This window comes from Falco punctatus, assembly GCF_963210335.1.
Source record: "Falco punctatus genome assembly, chromosome: 3".
Taxonomy (NCBI): Eukaryota; Metazoa; Chordata; class Aves; order Falconiformes; family Falconidae; genus Falco; species Falco punctatus.
The window spans coordinates 72,664,600-72,684,216 of record NC_137582.1 but is presented as its reverse complement, the minus strand read 5'-3'; the positions used below and the strand labels follow the sequence as shown (position 1 = coordinate 72,684,216).

Below are 19,617 nucleotides of genomic sequence, written 5' to 3'. Positions count from 1 at the left end.
GGCGTAATTAAGGTTGTGAAGAAGATGATGATCAGAGTACAAATGGGAAAATCTTAGGAGGATAATTAAAGTAGCTTGTTAAATGTATTTGCAATGCTTGTCATATCAGATCTTTTTTTCTTATGCTTCAGGATTTTTTTCTAATGTGGAAAACATCAGTTCTACTGTGGAAACAGAATAATAGTGTATCTCTGGGGAGTACAGAGAAAGCAACAGAAAGCTTGAAACTATCATTTAGTGCTCTTTCTTAAAAATGGCCTAATCCATGCGCTATAATGAAGTATGTGGCTGGAGCTCTGGAATTTTTGGGAATCTGTCACATGGAACTTCCAGATGATGTAGGGTGTTTTAAGGAGTTGAAATTTGTTATGCTAAACCCTTTTCATTTGAAGTCAAGTTCTGCTTGCTAAAGTCTGAAAATCAATTTATTAATGAAGTTGCTTAGTCAATAAAGAAGGGCAATTAGAAAGCTTCTATTTGCTTTTAAATGCCTGAATTTGTCAATATATGTGCTAACTTATACAATGATATGAAGCATTGATACCAGACAGCACCTATTTCTTTGTCTTTAACCTCTACAGCTGTGACTAAGTCTTAAACATTATTAATGATATCAGTACATCAAGGGATTCTTTGCTGCTTGGGCTTAGTATCCTGCAGGCACTAGATAAATTGTCACACGGCATAACTCCACTTTGTGTCAGGTTGACTGTTGATTGACTGCATGATGGAAGAACACAAACAACAGTGTGGCTGGGAAGCGTGGTAAGGCTTAGTGGATGGTATAGCAGCAAGGGAAACAGTTTAAATGCAGTTTGTGAAAGTGTTATGTCATTCGGTGACAGCAATATGTGTATCTGGAAATCAGCAGACAGCATGTATAAGTTAGTGGGGAAGCGGAGTACAAAGCCTTCTACGCCTCGGGATCCACTGTCATAAGCATCTTTGATTAAATGCATAACTTGAATAGAGGGAATAGATAGAAATCTGTAGTTCTCAGAAGTGGAGCAATAATACTCAGTCTGATAAAATACAAGACTGTCTTACCTCAAAACTTGAAACTTCACCTCAAGGAATCACAGCAAAATCACAAATAGTTACATGAATTTGTGATGATGATGAAGTCATTTTATGTTGCAGTCAAGAAGAGAGAAGACAGCATAGAGACAAACAGTAACCTGACATTGTATTATTGAATAGAGGATTTGCAATTGGATGTCTGACTCCATCACTTTGTCCCTGTGCAGGCAGTCACAAAAAGAAATATCTTAACCCTAGCAGGAACATTTGATTTGATTTACACAGTTGTCATGTGGTTGAGCAAAGTGATTGCTGTCCTCCGTATATAAGAAATGCAGAATTATACTGATGGTACCAGGAGGAATAGGGAAGAAAAGAAGAACATAACAACTGAAAAATTACTTTCCTTGGCAAAAACAGTATGAGGCTGGCTACCTGCAAAACTTTTCTGAAAGCCCTTTAGCCCTGAATTCCAAGTTTCTGGGTGACTCCTTTCCTTCTGTTCAGGGGAATTTTTCTTTTCTACCTTTCTCTGCAGTAAAAAGTATCCAAAAGCAAAGAACTAAACAAACGGCAAAGAATACAAATGTGCTGGAAATTATCATGTTCCATTTGCTACTTAGGCAACATTATAATAGTGACGAGAGGAGGGAAAGAAGGAAAAAAAATTTGCAAAGTAGCTTCATTCTTGCCTTAATGTATGCTGTTGATAATATACTGTCTTTTTGACTTAACTGGTTCATTCAGGTCACTGATGGCCTGCAACAGTGTGAGGTATAGAAGACTATCAGAGGCTGGGAAGAGTCTCGCTCTGAAGGTGACTTGCCTTATTTCTGTACCATATCTAAACAGAAGGTTCCTTTCCTCCCCCATCTTGACAAATTTTGATTTACTTATGATCAGGAACAGAAAGGAAGATTCTGTTCTCAACTGGCTGCCTTTAACTGCCGGCTGATTTAATTATCTCTTACTGTAAAAAAAAAAAAAGATTCTTTTAATGGACCGTTTTGTATCTGTGGAGAGAGCAAGTTGTTTTAGTCTGCAAACACTTAGGTCATCCTTAAGGACTCTCACTGAGGTATGCTGGGTGACACAACCTGCAAATTGTTTTCTGAACACACATTCATAGTAGGACAGATGCAGACACCTGTTCCTTAGCTGCTCAAATGAAAATCTTCCCTGTGAGTAATCTCCATGAGCTGGCAGTCCTTGCTTCGTTGACAGTATGAGCATGGGCTGGAGGCTGCATGTGTGGCTTTGATCTCCGGTCTGTGGTGTGGAATCTGTTTGAACCTTTGCTATTTTGGTTAAAATCTGCCAATAATATTCCGTGCATCTGACAGTGGGCCATAAAGGCATGAAGGTATAATACTGGGCAGTTGCTGTGCTGTAAGGTGGATATTTCAATGTCAAATTATTCTGGATTCATCTTATCCCCATTCTCTTTGAATGTGTATTAAAGGCAATTAAAGTGAAGAAGAACCATTAATAATATCTACAATATATTGCAAAAGACCAGTTGTATGTTTTTATTTTGTACAGTGAAGCATTCCTGCTAGTAACCAGTTAGTGCAGAACAGAGATGTTTTGCAGTTCAGTTTATCTTCTATTTCAGGATATCCATAAACAGTTTATCTCTCCATTTGGATATTTTACAGTGGCAAAAGCATGTAATTGTATAGATTTCTGTTTCTGTTATTTTCCATTGTCATCTCACATGTTTCCTAGTTGCCATGTTAATATATGCATTTAACCAAGATGAAGATTTTGGCCAAACTGGTCATCTCTCTTCATTTGTCAAACTCTTTGGGAGACTTGCCTTTTTCTTTCTTTGTGCTGTTTACATTCTCTTAGAGCCTGCTTCATTTACTATTTTCTTTAACTCTGGAAATAAGCCTCTACTAGAAACAAAATGTAAATATTAGTGCTTCCTTGGAATATCCTCTGTTTCTACATAGTTAATGTAATGTAATCTCATAACTGCTGGCTTTTAGACAAGTAACTGCTACAGGTGATCCAGTGATTAGATCATAATGACATTCAACATAGAAATCTTGTTTTGGATTCAGCATCTCATGTTGGAAAGTTTTCTAAGAAAATTATAGGTACCCTAATCATGATGTATTACTTTGTGGGCATATTAATGTAGGGCAAGTTCATGTGTTGGAAAGGAGTGTTAGGAAGAGAATATTGCTTTAGTTCTCTAGCTCGTTTAGTTGAGTATTAAAGAGCCTACCCTGGAATTTGTTTTATTTTCCTAGAGACCCACAGGTATTCAACATCCCATCTCTGAATTACCAGAAAGACTGCTGCTGTTGAAGACATTCAGTGATGTTTTTAGCCCTTGGTTTCCTTTTGAAACAAAGCTGATGTGATTGCAACCGGCCAGTTCCTCCTGATAATTTCTGACCACTGGCTGATTGCAACCAAATTTTAACAGAGGATTTCCCAAGGATTATTAGGTTCCATACATTTCTGTGAAAATGAAGACAGGCACCCAGATGTATGAAGGAGAGGCTGTAGCATGGGCACAGAGAACTTTGGGCCAGCTATGGCATGTGGTGCTCCTTGTCCAGCTACTGTCAATGGGAAGGGGACTGGCTGCGTTCAGAAAAGACTTAAAAAAAGCAGCAGAAAGGAAAGTTGAGAAAATTCAGAGGAGGGGTCAAGCCCAGAAGGATATGAAGTACGAGCCAGGGTGTGTGTTTGTGTGTGCGCAGAAGCCTAGGACACGTGTATCTATAGGAAACAAGGCTTTATTACCTGACTCTGTTACTCATAAAAATTCTTGTTAATATGGAATTTCACAGCTATGTGCAGGTTATAATTGGTGTGTTTTAACACTTAAGTGATGCAAGTCATCACAGAGGTTTCTATACTGGCCACTGAAGAAAATTTCTCCTTGTTAATATCTGAATTTTCTAAGTCCTCAGGCTTGTTACCCAGAGCTGTGGCATGGACACATAAACATTTGATAAAAAATGTGTTTGGTGTTTTGTTGTTGGATTTTCTTTGTTTTGTTTTCATTTTGGTTTGTGTTTTTTTTTTTTTTTTTTTTTTGTGGTTGGTGTTTGTTGCTTTTTTTTTTTTTTTTTACAATCCTTGTCATGTTTGTTCCAGTACAGTGACTTTGTGCTACTTTTGCCTTCACTGCACAATTTCCATGTATTATTAGTTTAAGCAATGAAAAGAGCATTTAAACTAGTTTTTGGCTAAGAAGATTAGCTACTTCTATCTACAAGATGCAGGTGGTCCCACTTGAACAGGTCTTTCTCCCACTGGAATATGACCCAACGCACCAGAAGACTTGAGACTTTGGCTTCTTGGCCCACATTTCACCATCATAAGCTTTAATTTTCATTTTTTAAATCTTTTTTTTTCTTTGCTTTTCCAATTTTATCTCCTGGGATTGGAGGAATTTTATAGGCTTTCTGTACTTGTGTCATACTTTTAATAGTCAAAGTTTGTGAGGAGTAATGCCTCTTAAGGTCTTATTATATTAAAGGTGCAAACCTGATGACATTCTAGTCTTGTTTTTGGGAGTTAGCTGAGCACATAAGGAAGTTATACTCACTTCACCGTAGGAATGCCCGGGAGCTCCTGAAGAGGAAGAAAACACAGCAGGACTGACCTTCAGGCAGAATTTCATGTGAAGTTTCTCCTCATTCGAGAGAAGCTCTGGTGTATTTGGAGGGAGACAGACCTTTTAGTTCTGCAAATCCTCCCTTTGATACCAGCTGCCAGCAGGAGCCCCGCTGTTACTGATGTGGCCCTCCTGAAGCTCTGTGGTTGCTGCTGGGGAGGAAAATGCGTGGGGAGTTGAGACAGATCAGCGGTACCATACCTCCTAATTAGGCTGTGGCTGTATGTGGACAGATGCATACATGCCCAAGGTAGAGCAGACTTAGCCTTGGAAAGTAGTTATATATTCACCTTTTAACTTAGAGAAATGCAGTGCAGGAGGGGACACTAGGGCAGAAGACAATTTAGTGACAAAAGTTCTTTCACAGTGGTCAAAACACTGACCTGATTCCTAGTCCATTATTTCAGCTGTACCCCAGGGGAGATATTAGCATTACTTTGCTATTAATAGCAGAAATTTGGTCGCCAAAGTTTAAATTGAAATTTTCCAGGCTGAGGTATGGTAAGAGATGCACATCCTTTATTTCAAATGCATTGCAAGATTTAGTAGGACCTTTCTTTCCTTTCTTTCTGTTTTCTGCTTAAATGTATGAAATTGGTTTGTATGGCTTAAACTGGCTTTCCATCAGTTTGAAATTGGCTTCTATCCAGTATTTTTCATTTTATTTAAATATGATTAGCTGTTCTTTTTCATTTTTGTCTTGTATTTCTACTGCTGAAGAAAACAGTAAAACTACGGTATGCAGTCTGGTTTTTGCCTTTGATCTAACGTCAACAAGTTCAGTCGTTATATGAAGCGTGAATAAAGGCATTTTAATACAGCTCTAGAGTAAAGTCAAAGCTGTTCAGGACTGAATCTGTATATTTATTCTAACTTTTCTGGCAGAAAAAAATCATATTGTTTTTTTATTTTATCATTCTTGGATACTTTTCCACAATAATTAATTCACTTCTGTTTAGTGTTGGATCAATAATATGGTTGATGGTCTAGGGAACAGACCCAGACTGGAAAGGGAATGGTGTGCAGTATGATTTAGGTTTGGGAAAACATTTCATTCTGATCAAATCAGATATTCCCTCTCCTCCATATACTCTTCCTTTAAATCTGAAAGGTCTGTTGAAGAAAAATAAAATACATAAAAGCCCCCAAACCCATAATGTAACATACAAGCATTGATGTTTTTCCAAACACAAAGCCTTGTCTTTTAATGCTAGCTTAATTTATTGGTAAGGTAAGGTGTTGAAAGCATCCAGCTTAATTTATTATCAGAGTAAATAATGTGTGTGTGTGTGTGTTTTGAAGGGCATCCGCCTGCCCCCCCCCCCGTGATTTTTATGGAAGTGTTCTGTCTCACTGCAAGTCTTTTTTCTTGTGTGACTAGGATAGACGTGACAGGTAGAATCTTACTCAGTTACCAAAATTTTTCAGTATTGCACCTTTCAGCTATTGCTGCAGCTTCCTTCACTGCTACAAAGGGTATTCCTTCATGTCCCCTCAGGCTGGTTTATTACTATTTGCCAGTTTTTCTGGAGGTGGTTTTGAGAGGTAGCTGGGTAGCTTTGATTTCCATCTCTGCCATCTCTTCTCCATCCTGTCCTGATATGGTAGGCAGACTTAAAGTTTGCTTCTTTGGGAAATTGCTTGTGGTTCAGCATCTTAGCTATGCTGGATGAGGACTGTGATATACACGGATTTCTTTTTGAGATTTGAGGAGGTTTTTTATGGCACGTTTTCTAGTACCTTGCCTGATGTCTGTCTTCTGTATGGTCCAACCCACTGGACAGTAGTGCTTCTAAATTTCCTTCTAGCCCATAGCTGGTCAGCATGTCTTCTCTTGACTTCTTCTGGTAAATGTCATACAATTTGCAGGGATGTACCTGTGTGACACTAACACACCATTAATGATAATCTTTGATTCTATTTGCAGTTCTGGCAGCCCAGAGAATCACCTTTTGATTTGTTAGTCCTATTGCTTTCATAGCTGTGACCCACAGTCTTTGCTTGAAAGTCTCCCATTGTGAAGCAGGCACATTATTATAGTTTCTTGGCAGGTGCACCACTGAATTTTGAACTCCTCTTTGCATTTTAACCTCTGCCTGACTTTACACAAATCTTGGTTTTGTGTTTCTCATCTGAAAGCCAGCTCAGAGAAGTTGGATGCTAATTGCTTGCACACAGGTACGTGATTTTTCTGCTTTAAAGGTTATAGTGATTGAAAACTATCTTATTTCACTAAAAATACAATAACTTTGTCACTTTTTGGTTGATTCTTGGCAATCATTATTAATTTACTCCAAAGTGTTGAGATTATAGTATTGTATTTCTTAAACTATTGCAAGATTTCAAATATTCTAGAATGTTGGTTTCAAGCTTCTTTTACCACCAGTTCCCCAAATGTGGTCCTTCTGATTGTTTTCACCATACCTACAGTTTCTGTAAATCTGGAGTTGGTTATTTTGGTATGCTGTTTGCCAGAGTGACTGGTTCAGTTTGTTTCTAAAAGATAGCGTTGATTGTGTTCTACAAGACCAGTTTGATGTTTCTCATCATCCTCATTGGAAAGCCCTGGGATTGCTTTCTCTCCAGTCCCTCTGACCACCCTGGCTTGAGTGGCCCTATATCAAGTAGCACCCTCCTGCCACAGCTGTTGCTGTCCTTGGAACATAGAAACCTGGCCACAGAAAGAAGGTAAATACAATTAAGTCAAGGCAAAATTGGTATGATAACAAATTTGTTGCTTCATAATATTACTCCTATGGTCTTAAATCCACTTCATTTCGTTCTCTTTTACTGTCCTATTGTAGGGCAAGGAAAGCTTTCTCATGTGGTAAATTAACCCACTTTCCCCTGAATGCTGTTTTGGCAGCGGTTACTTAATCACTTACTTTGAGGGAGAGCGTAATTCATACAGAATAGCAACAGCAGCTCCTGGGCATAGACTGAAGAAGACAAAGTCATAAACCAAGCAATTGCAAAACAGAAAACACCTTTACATAATTTTGAAATTGAAATAATGTATTTATTGACCTTTAAAACCAGAAAAAGCTTAATTATGCTTAGTTGAAAAAGTAATACATTGCTGATATATTTTTATAAAAGTAAGCACTAAAGTACAAATCTTTGCATAATAGAAGCTGTTCAAAGGGCCTGATTCTCAGTGCACTGCAGTGTGCTTGGTATGATTCTTCTAATATTATGAGTGGTATGGCATGCATCTTGGTTCTTGGTATTCAGAGTACTCCATACCTGTAGAGCAGTTCCTGGGGACTTGTTAGATCTCGCTGCCTGTTTTTTCCTGGCGTCAGTTGAGTTCTAACACAACTGGACAAATACAAGGCCTATAAAACAAGGGATAGATACATTGTAATTGAACTTAAAGTGATTTGGAAACATTTATTTACTTTAGACTTAGTTACCACAGATAGCAAAAACAGAATCTTACTGTCAGGGAAAATAGGTATGATCACTGCAGCTTAAGAGCCTCCAGGCTTTGTTGGAAAAGCACTTATAAATGCATACAAAACTGCTGCTGAAACAATCCATAGCTGGAGCTAGGAAGGTTTGGTCCTAGGGTTACACTGAAATCAGGAACATATTGTACAGCTCTTAAGCATAGAATTGTAATAAGGCATTTGCCTTTTCCTTCTTGCTACATTCAGGACTTATAGAAAGCTTAAGTATCTGAGTATTTTTTTTTTCTTCTTTTTTTTTAAACTGGAAAACAATTCCACAGTTTCACCTTTCTGGTCTTTCAGAATCTCTTGTTGACTCTCCTAACTGAAGTTGCAAATCCAGATTTGCTTTGATTTCTTGTCTTGCCTTGGTTTCATTAATTTTTAGGAGATTAGTAGCTTGAAGTTTGTGAACTCTGCATTAAGCTGTGACACATTCTGCTCCTAATTCTCAAAGGAAAGTGTATCCCCAGTGACGTGTAGTACTTATCTTTCCTTATTCTGCAGAAGTCCATTAGACCTTGTTATCCTATAGACAGCTTATCACAAGCTGATTACTAAACTACAGCAGGATTGACAATATAACCACTATGAGCTTTGTGTTATGCTACAACACTAAGCTAGGAAACTTCTATGATTATTTATAATTGAGCTACTGTGAGGGCACAATATGTATTGGATTGTTTCCTGAAAGTAAAAAGATTAGTGGCACAGCTTTTGAAAGGTTAATTGAAGTCCTTCAATATTCAGATGAGGGAACATCTGTGACTGGGGAGTGAAAGATCTCCAGTTCAGCAGTTGAAAGCATTGCATGAAGTGCTTGGGACCTACAACTTTGTATATATAATAAATTCATTATTAAACATTGCCATCTTGACATAAAGAAAGATTTAATTTGTTCTATAAAACAGAACAAGAAAGGTATTTGTCATAACGCTTTTGACAACAAAAGCTTGTTAAAGAATGATGATAGTCTCGATTTGAAATAGTCTACAGTTACAAAATCAAAAGCTGGATGCTGGGTTTTGCATTTGTAAACAAACTCCCAAACTGGATCCACTATTCTATTTAAGAATATCTGTAGCCGTAAGGAAAAGATCAGATTTGGGAAGTGGGATAGACTTGCATCATTGATTATAGCACACACACACACACACACACACACACCCATGTTATTAAGTTATACTCATGCTAAAGAGATTATTTTCCTAATATCTGTTGTTTAATTTAAACACTCCCTGCCATTGTCAGAAGGGTTGGAACTAGATGGTCTTTAAGATTCTTTCCAACCCAAGCTGTGTTATGATTCTATGGTTTGTTTAGGTAAGCAGATTTTTGTTGATTCTTTTTAGAAGGCTCTGAATGTTACTGAGAAAGGCAGTGACTAAGCAAGCAATAGAGAACAGCAGCATTATGTTTAGCTCTTATTAAAAAAATGAAAATCAAGTAATAAAGATATGAAGACTAAGGTGCTGATTCTGTCTGGTGTACCTACATGTGTGTCCGTATATGTATAGACACACGTATATATTTAGAGCTATATTAAACTGTCTTCAGTCCTTGTCTCTGTTGCTGATGGGGCATTGTTACAATTCAGATAAATGTAGTTGCAATCTTTTACATTTCATCAGGATGACTTTTCGTTCAGAAATGTGGTTGACGTGTAGGTGGTTGCTAGAGCCTGCTTTGAAATTTTTTTCCTCTGACTTTTTGCTCTCCAGTTGGTTTTGCCCTTCACCTGTTTTGCAAGTTAAAAAAAAATGTAATCTGCAAATCTGAAGGAGAAGAAAGGATCAGAACCGACAGTTTACTGTTATGTAAAGGTCCTGTATGTTATTTGTGGATATTGATATGGGAGGTCAGAAATACAGATTACAGGCTATAATCAGACCAGTCTGGAAGAAATTTGATTATAGAGATGGAAGCTTAAGAAACAATTTTTACCTGGCAAATTTCATGCAATCTTTTCAAATCCTTGTGTCTTAATTATTAAATTTCAGTAATGTTACATTTGCCAAATCAGATAATGCTAAATGACATTAACATTAATGTTGATAATGAGTTCCTTGAGTTTTCAGTGTGAAAACTCTCATGACCAATGTGATTTTGTCCTTGCTTTTGGAATTCTTTCTATGTGATAAACTCCTGTCTTTATGCTGTTTTTTGCTTGGGAAGAAGAGAGAAAATGCAGACAATTATTTCTTGTGTTTTTCCTTTTTTAGAGCAAAGGGCAGAAAGATGCAACTATGGGGCCCTGAGTTTCACTACCTGACACATCCACCTTTATTGATCAAGACCTTAAGCTACTGTTCTTGCAACTATATTTATCATAGAGTCACCTTATACACAGACTGTACTCAAGGTTGCATGAGGCATATCCTCAATTATAAGACAAACCTCTCATAACAAATGTGCTTGCACTGGCTTGATTTGTCTCCTATTCACTGTGTAATGGCTAGACCACAATAAGAGATTTATTATTCTGGTCCTTATATTGCCTTAAAAGGTGGGGTGGGTTTCTCTTTTTCTTTCCCCCCCCCCCTCCCTCCCCCAATTAAATCATCAAGACATATGACAACAGAACTGAGTAATAATCTTTGTACAAATGTTTCTGTTGCTTGCTTTCTCTGTTAGCCTTATTCTTAACTTTTCAGTTTCCCATTGCCACGAGCAGTTCTAGGAGGACTTAAAGGCAACGCATTGCCAATTAGTCATGGCTTGCAGACTGCTTATTTGAACTGTAGGCATTTATTTTTATGTCCAGAGTCCACATTTATTACTGCAGATGAACCAACAGGGTATAATTTCATAGTTCATTCAGTGGTCTAACTGGTTATCTGAACCAGGAAAATGAAACTTTAAATGTTTTTGCCCAATATTGTACTGTTTTACACACAGGTTATTATAGGATTTTAAACGCCTTGGAAAGACAGCTTGTGTCTCCAGTCACAAATGATTTCACACAGAATATGATATTCTTAGCATAGATGTAAAGGGGAGAGGGCACTGAACAGTAAATCTAATGATTCATGTTTACTGAGAATAAGTGGATTGAGATTGCTACTTTGGAAGTCTTGGCTGCCTGTCTAGAAACTATGTACATCCTACCTGAATGTGTTCCCCAAAAGCTGAATTTATGAGACGTATGATCCCAGAAAGCAAACCTCACCTTCAAGTATAACATTATTGCATCAGCTTCCTAGATGAATAATGAAGTGTGGATCACATGAATTCTACAGACCTTCAGACTTGTCCATGTATGAAATGAATTTTGGTAACTCCACTGTATGAGGACACCTCGAGGCCCAATCCCGTCAGTCACCTCATAAACTTGTCGTCAGACTTTGCATCTGACCCTGCACTGCTCTGGAGTGTAAATGTCTTATTCTGTGTGTCATCTTGGTAGTCAGCCACAAGGGCCTCCATGACATGCTGGGCTCTCTCAGGAGGGATCCTGTCCCAGATGATACTGTTTGTGAGTTTGCCAGTATTTTAGAATGCCATTTCTACAGTCATTATTAAAAAAATAAGAAGAGAGATCAAAACAAATGTCACTTCTCTGAATTTTCATCAAGGTTATTGTGGCCAATATTGTGATTTCTGGTTTTGTACCTTCTTTGCTTTTGGCCTTTGAGGGAGGCGATTCTGTCTTGCTGCAAAACATCAAAGGTGCAGTGAACTGTCTAAACCAGTCCTAGCTCAGTGCTTATCCTAGTGAAATTAATGTTGAGGGATTGGAAGTGGTACTGTCTCAGCTGCTTGTTTGGTGATTGCTGATACAACTAAGCTCTGTGTGAGTACCTGTGTCTCTGAAGGGATGGGCTTCCACTTCTCTTTGGGTGCTCTAACCAATATTTATATGGAATAATGAGCATACCCACCTTGCAACTTTACCTGAAAACAGAAGAGTGAAGAATAATGATGTGTACACATTTTCAAAGCATGCTTTTGTCCCAAGAGCATGGAGTTACAAAGTCTGCTGCCTAAGCCCTGTGGAGGGTGGGATTTCAAATGCAGTCCTCTGCCTGGTATGGCTCATTGCTCTAGCTCTAACCACCTCTCTTGATGCATTTGTGTCTCATTCTGAGGCATTTAACTCTCCCTGTGTGCTGTACAGTAAGTTTAAGAGCCTGACTTTGTCTTCCATTCCTCTGAAAAAGCATTGATGTTCTGAGTATGTGTGTTGGCCAGGTATTTCTGAAATCATGTTTGTCTTTTATCATACTGCAACTGCTCGCTATGTTTAATTGCCACATACAAAACTGCGGTTCTAATTTTAACATCACAATTGGCTGTAATATGCAGAATGAAAAGTTATTAGCCAAATCCTTTTTCCTGCTCTGCAATCTAATAGTCATCTGGAGAAATCTCTTCCAAGTTCTTATAACAACTTTATAGGCTTAGTATGGAGGAAGTTGTATGCCTCTACTGAGGTTTTAAGCTAGAATTATACATAGAAGACCAACACACAGATTGAGAAAAAAAAAAAAAAACAAACAACCCGCCAAGAAACCCAAACAAAAAACTCTTCATTCAACCTGATTTTAGAATGCTTAAATGTACAAGGCAGCCCCCTTTTTGTCTCAGGTGGCTCTAGGCGCTGGATCTGTATGACTTTGCTTTTGTGCATCATATCTAGATCTGCTCTAGTCAATGCAGGTTGCTGTCACTTAGCAGCAGAAATAGGCCTTAACAAAAGACACTGTTTTTCAAGACTTTTCCAGCAGATAAGATAGTAAAAGAGATGCTGGTGCTTATGACTGTTAAAACAACAGTCAGAACGCTTGCCCAGAAATTTGAAGGCTTACCATTTTACTGTAAGATAGTCAAAATAACATCTAAGTGCCATAAGGTTACAAAGTCACTGTCCCTCGCATGCTGTTTTTCTAGTCACATGAACCTTTTAAATACTTTGGTGTGCAGTGGGGCACCACTGACATGAGGTAGGAGAAGACTGCCCAGGGTAGTTATCAACTTGAGCTTAGGACGATGGTAAAGACAGCCCTAGTGCCTCGAGCTGAGGGTGGTTCCACATCTACGTTTTGTTTCTCTTGAACAAGACTTACACTGTTGTACTGCCTCTAAAATATGAGTGCTGCTATGCTCTGGCAATCAGTGTGTGTAGATAAAAATAATGAACTGTAGCCAGCTGCTTTGGCAGGACAGGTATTGGTGCCCACCATCCTGTGATATGCATGGAAGTAGGGATCTGCTGCTTCGACTGATGTGCTTGGCTTTTGCAGAGGGAGAGGATTTGGCACTCACCGTTACCCTCAGCGTTCCCGTCAGCTAAATACGTCCTGTTTAGTATATGGCTTGGTTTTGGCTGTGTTTTTGCACTACCATAGTTTCCAGTTCATGTTAGAAGGAAGCTAAATCTGCACAGAGTCCAGGATCCTCTTCTGGGATGCAGCTCCCACAAATTGTACTCTGCAGTGTTTAACTTGTGGGTACTGGGATACTTAATTTCACCTATAACTGAGTTTGTCTACACTGTGCTACCTGAAATTACCTTGTACAATATAAATGTCTGCTAAGGATAGAACCAGAAAATAGCCAGTTTGTGGATGATATAGCTTTGGGCTCATTTTCAAAGATTCTCAGTATTGTAGAAGAACAGTCAGTCTCCTGTTCTTCTGAAGATGTAACTTCCAAGTATATGACCAATCTTGTCAGCTTTAATTTTTCTTAAATATAGGATGTGACATTTGGTATTCCTGAACTTATGTCTGGGTAGAGTATTGTCCGTTCTTCAGACTCAGTTCAAGACAGGGCACTTTAATTGTCTGTCTTACAGGAACAAGAGATTGCATTATTTTATTATTTATATTATTTATTTTTTTTAGAAGGGGAAACCTTTCTAAATTATATAATTTAGGTATTGATTACACTCATTTTTTGGAAATTCTGAGTATGTATTTTCCAGAATCACTACAGTGATTCTTCACCACATTAACACATAGAACACAACATTCTTTATTTGACCAAAAATTGCGGTCATAAGTCATAAGGAAGTCATGGCATTATATATGAAAGTACTCTACGTGTACCAAAAATTGTAATCTTCTACCTCTTACAGTTGTGCACACAATCTAGAAATATAGGCTTTAATATTTCAAAACCTAGACATTAATAAAAAATAATGTTTTCTAAGCTTTTTTCCAAGGAAATTCAGAGAAAAGCATCTCCATATTTTGAAGATACTTATCTGTGTGCTGATTCCTAGATCCCATGCACTAATTTATGTATAAATTTTTTCCTATGGCAGTATCTATTTTCTTTGATATAAAAGCATTAAATTCTACATTGTGAAGGTATACTAGAACATGTGGATCAGAGCTAAAAATTTTGAAGTTTTTTATTAAAATAGGTATAATTTGATGAAATTGAGAAATACAGCTAGATATAAAATTTTTTTTTAATTCTGTGTTTTTATTACTCTGTATGGCTTTCTGTCAGGTGAAGATGTAAATTCTTAATAATTTTATGCATAAAACAGTTTTGAAAATGTTTTTATTTCAGGGAGAAATACCTTAGTATTACGGTTGGAAGTTACAAACATTAGATGCTGAGGTCTTATGTCTATTTGACCTGTTTAATGTTTCGTTAGAAATATACTTGAAATATCTGCAGCCATAAAAATGGGAGCTGTATTTGCAGTGCACAAGGTCGTCTTTAAATATATTCTCTGGTTTTAGCATAAATGCATTTTCTAGTCTGAGTACTGTAATGTTGGAGCAAAGGAACTTCTGAGTAGATAGTAAAAAAAAATTTCTTTAACATAGGAGTGGTCAAACATTGGAAGAGGCTTCCCAGGGGTAGTGTGGAGCCTCCACCCTTTTTGATACTCAGTACTCCTGGGCCTGACTGCATGGGGCAGGCTGTGACCAGCAGGTTGAGGAAGATGATCCTTGCCCTCTTCTCATCCCTGGTGAGACCTCATCTGAAGTGGTGTGTTGGTGTGTCCGGATCTGGGCTCCCTGGTACAAGAGAGACAAGAGCATGTTGGTATGAGTCCAGTGGAGGCCCATAAAGATGATGATTGGATTGTGGTGTCTGCCGTGTGAAGAAAGGCTGAGAGTGCTGGGACTGTTTAGCTTGGAGAAGAGAAGGTCTGGGGGGATCATGTCAATGTGTAAAGATACTTGATGGGAATGAGTGAAGAAGGCTAGAGCTAATCTCTTCTCAGCGGTGCCCAGTGAAAGGACCGGAGGAAACAGGCACAAACTGAAATGCGGGAAATTCCATGTCATTGTAGGGGTGACCGACCTAGAGAAACTGTGAGAAGTCCATCCCTGGAGAGATTTGCAAATGTGACTGGACAGGGCCTTGAGCAACCTGCTCAAGTAGCCTTTGCCCTAAGTAGGGAGGCTGGACCAGACAGTGTGCCGAGGTGCCTTCCTACCTCGGTTCTGTGATTTTGTGAATGTAGCCCCCAATCTTCATTTTGATTTTTGTACTGTAGAGTAAAAAAAAAATTGAAGCAATAGCTGTGAAATTACACTGATGGGCTGAAATCACTACAGATTCCCTTATCAACTAACAATGATGAGTAGATTTTAAATCCGTATGCGTTTGTTGTTATTGGTTTTTGTTTTTTTTTTTTTTTTTCTAAATCTTCATTCAGGCTTTAAAAATCAGTAACAATGAAACAGAGCTATAACCTCTGAGTTGAATTGAATATGACTCCATGTGCAAATAGATATTTGTTTTTGAGAAGTATTGTAATGACATAAATAACATTAGTTTGACCCTCCTTTAAACAGGAGGTTGGACTAGTTGATCTCATGAGCTCCTTGTTCTGTGATCCTGTGATTTTGAAATTGCTGAACCACAGTAATTGCTGTTGTGTTAGGAACACTAAAGATGGTTTATCTTTCATACATTAGACTTATGAAAGTGTTGGCATTATTGGCAATTGCCAGAACATAGAAACTTTTAATTCTGGGTTCATGTATTTCTAGATGATAGCAAAGTATTTGCAAGGTGGTCTCTTTGCTTATTTTTCACACATAAAAACCAGGTTTATTTTATTGTAGTGCTAAGATTCTATCCACCCCCCACCCCCACCCCCTCCCGGTAGAGGGGGTAATGATTTCTCTAGTGATTGTATTGGGAGAGGGGAATCATCTCTAAGCTAAGGATAATGTCAGTCCTTCTACAGAGCTTTCCTGCAGTAATGAATTTTATTTTCTGTAATAGATCATGCATTACTTTTTCTTTGAGCTGTCATCAGATCCATGAAACCTTTAATCTAGTGCCATTTTCTAGATAAGTCCTGAAGTAGTTCCAGCAGAAAACTCAACTCCTGCAACAGCAGTGGCTTTCAAGAAAGCAAAGTATCTGTTGTGAAGTCAGTTTTAATACTTTTCTTGAACTGTGGAAATGATAGTACTTTACAAGCAGTTAAGTACAACTACTATCAAGTGTCCAAATTAGTGATTTGCACTACAAAGGACTGTGAAATTAAAATAGACATTGACAACTGCTTGTTTTATGATCTGCTTTTGGGGCATATGGAAAATATTTGTTTGCCTCAGTTGCACATATGATAATTTCTGGATACAAATGTGGCCTTCTGTGGCTCAATATGGAGGGTATAACTTCTTGGTGAGTATACTGACAAGAGGACTGAAAAACTGTCAAAGTAAATGAGTTTCAGAAAACTCTCTGTGGCAGGTAGACATTAATACTAAAAGGTGTGCAGCATGCGATGTCGGTTTATGTAGGCTTAAAATTATTCTGAAATGAGGAGAAATTGCTTTCCAGAAACTGCGCTGTACTGAAACCATACTGCTTCCCAGCTAATAATAAGCACTTTTCCAAAACCTGCAATAACAGCATTTATGTGCAGATAAACAGAACTTATAACATGTCTTGCCATAATACTGAAGTGTTAAAGCTATTGCTCTACAAGCAAATTTCTTGGGCCTCTTAGTTAGTAACCAAACAACCCTAACAATCAAAAAATATGACAGGCAGTAACATTTAAAAGATCCTTCAAAAAATCTTGTGAAGCCCAACAGCCAAAGAGAGCAGGCAGAAATGTACAGAATTAACGTAATGAAACAGCGGCTGCCTTCAGTCCTGAGCAGAGACTGAATAAATTGTATGGCTTCCTCTTCACTACAACAAGGATGGAAACTCAGGGGAGACAGATTGATGAAGTTGGTCAGAAGCTTGCTGAACTGAAAGTAAAAAAGAATACAGAGAAGAAAGCGTACCTATTTTAATGCAAAATGGTGATATTTTGCACGATTGGTCAAAATATCAATGGTCAAGACATTCTTTACTTGGTTGTACTTGAGTTTCAAATAAGAACAACTATAATTGCTCATCTATAAACATAAATTCATCCCTAGGTATTACTGAATCATTCTGGAAAGATTGACATGATTGGAGTACTAAATTCAACAGTCACAGCCTCTTTAAGAAAGATCAAGTGGGCAAAAGTCAAGAGGGAGCACTCAAATATAGCATTTCTTGTTGCTGTGCCAGTGACCCCTTGAAAGAAAATGAATATTTAAGGGATTACTGTCAGACATTAGAGAAATATGAAGCAAGTAATCAGTATAAAGTTATTTCCTGATGTTTGCAGAAGACCATCATACCAGACTGACAAACAAGAGATGAACTCATGATGTAGTTATGATATGTATAGGGGAAAATGAAGGTGTGATGGAGGACTTCAGTCTGTATGAAATATGTTACAATGTCAACTTCTTGGAAAAAAAAAAAAAGAAGAGGAGGACTATTGAACATAAACTTTTGTTTAAATTAACACAGTTTATAGTTGTGATTTGTTTAAAAATATTGCTCCATAATCAGTCAACTACAGGCTGACCCTATGATAAAAACCAACCAACCAACCAAAAAACTAACTGTCTTACTGTTTGACATTTAATAAAAGCAAAATTAAAAAGGAGAAAGTGATGACATCTGGTGAAAAACAGAAGATAGGAACATTTGTGAACGTAACAAGGTCCTGAGCAATCTGATGTGATTTGCGCTGCTCTGGGCAGAGTTTTGCTCTAGAGGATCTCTTGAGGTCCCTCCCTGCTTAAATTATTCTGCAATTCTAGGATGGTAAGAGAAAGGAGAATAGCAATAAGATACTTAAGTATATTGGGAACCAAAGTAAATCTAACAATGATACTAATTCATTGTTAGGGGGATATAGTATTGTCAGTAACAATGTATAAACACTAGAGGTGTTTAATAGAATTGTACTTTCTTGTCTGTTTGGGGGGAACAGATGACAAAAAAAATGCTGCAAGCTTTTCTGCAATAACCTGTGAGGATGATGATTAGGTATTTGAGAACAAGTTGTTCTGAATAATTTCATATTTGTTTTCTGACAAATTGGTCGAAGAACTTTGTGACTGTCATGCATGTTAATGGCTGGGACCACTGAAGAACTTCAAAGGAACTAGAAGGAAGCTAACACTGCACTAGAAAGTTAAAAGACTGTAGAGGATAGTTTGAGCTGATATAGGCTGAAGTGAGTCCTACAAAATGGAACATGTGATACAGGTTTTTGACTAATAACAAGCAGACAGAGGGAAAAGAAAAAGATTACCCATGTGGATTTATGAAAAATTACCTCCTGCCAAACTTGACTTGCTTTGAAATTATAATTTATATTGAGAAAAAAAATAACTTATGAGTTAGTTTCTAAGTAATTGCTCATAAGACGTTTGCCTTGCAAAGGATAGGGAATTATAAGTAATGAAAACAAGTTACTAGCACAGAGTGATCCTGATTAGTGCGAGGACAGCGTGTCTTAATACGTTTCATACTCATTTCTTCTGGATCACATTCATCTCTTCTGGAGAGCAGTGTTCCTAAAAAGGGCTATAATCTTGGTAGATAATTAACCTGTCATCACAGTGTGATGCTGCACTCAACAGAACAGGATTCTTGGATGGATAGGCAAATAGGGGAACTTCTAGAAGGAATTATGTGTCCAGTTGTGATGCCCATATCAGAAGATATTCATAAATTCCAAAGTTTTCAGAGAACAGCTATGCAAATAGCTAAAATGTAGTTAAAAGATTTTTGTATATGGAGAGAGTCCCAGAATTCTCTTCAGACTCCCAGAACAGATGATGGAGAAATTTTGCCACCTGAACTACGTAAAAACTTTGATAACCACAAAGAAAAATGTCAAGAATAATTCAAAGTGGAAGTTAGAAGTAAGGTATTCATTTTTAAGAGCAGAGATATTTAATAGATTAATTTACTGAGTCTTTCATTCAATTTTACCTTACTAGTAAGTCAAAAGCAAATGTTTTTTTCTAATGCTATGCTGTAGGTTAAAGGAAATGCAATTCAGAGCAGTCCTTTGGCATGTTATGTGTATGAGGTCACCCTAGATCCTCAAAATTATTCAGTCCAGCCTTATCTACAGATCAGCTGAACACAGATGATTTTACAGGAAAATTGAAGTGTTATTGTTTATACTGTGAAAGCATGGAAATTGACCTTTTGAAAAAAAACCCA

General features: G+C 37.6%; 1 protein-coding gene across 5 annotated transcripts in view; it reads left to right on the top strand.

Moving 5' to 3' along the window:
- Window positions 1–19,617, top strand: part of GABBR2 (gamma-aminobutyric acid type B receptor subunit 2) — a 502,330-nt gene that overhangs the window by 105,225 nt on the left and 377,488 nt on the right. The gene's annotated exons all lie outside the window — the stretch shown is intronic.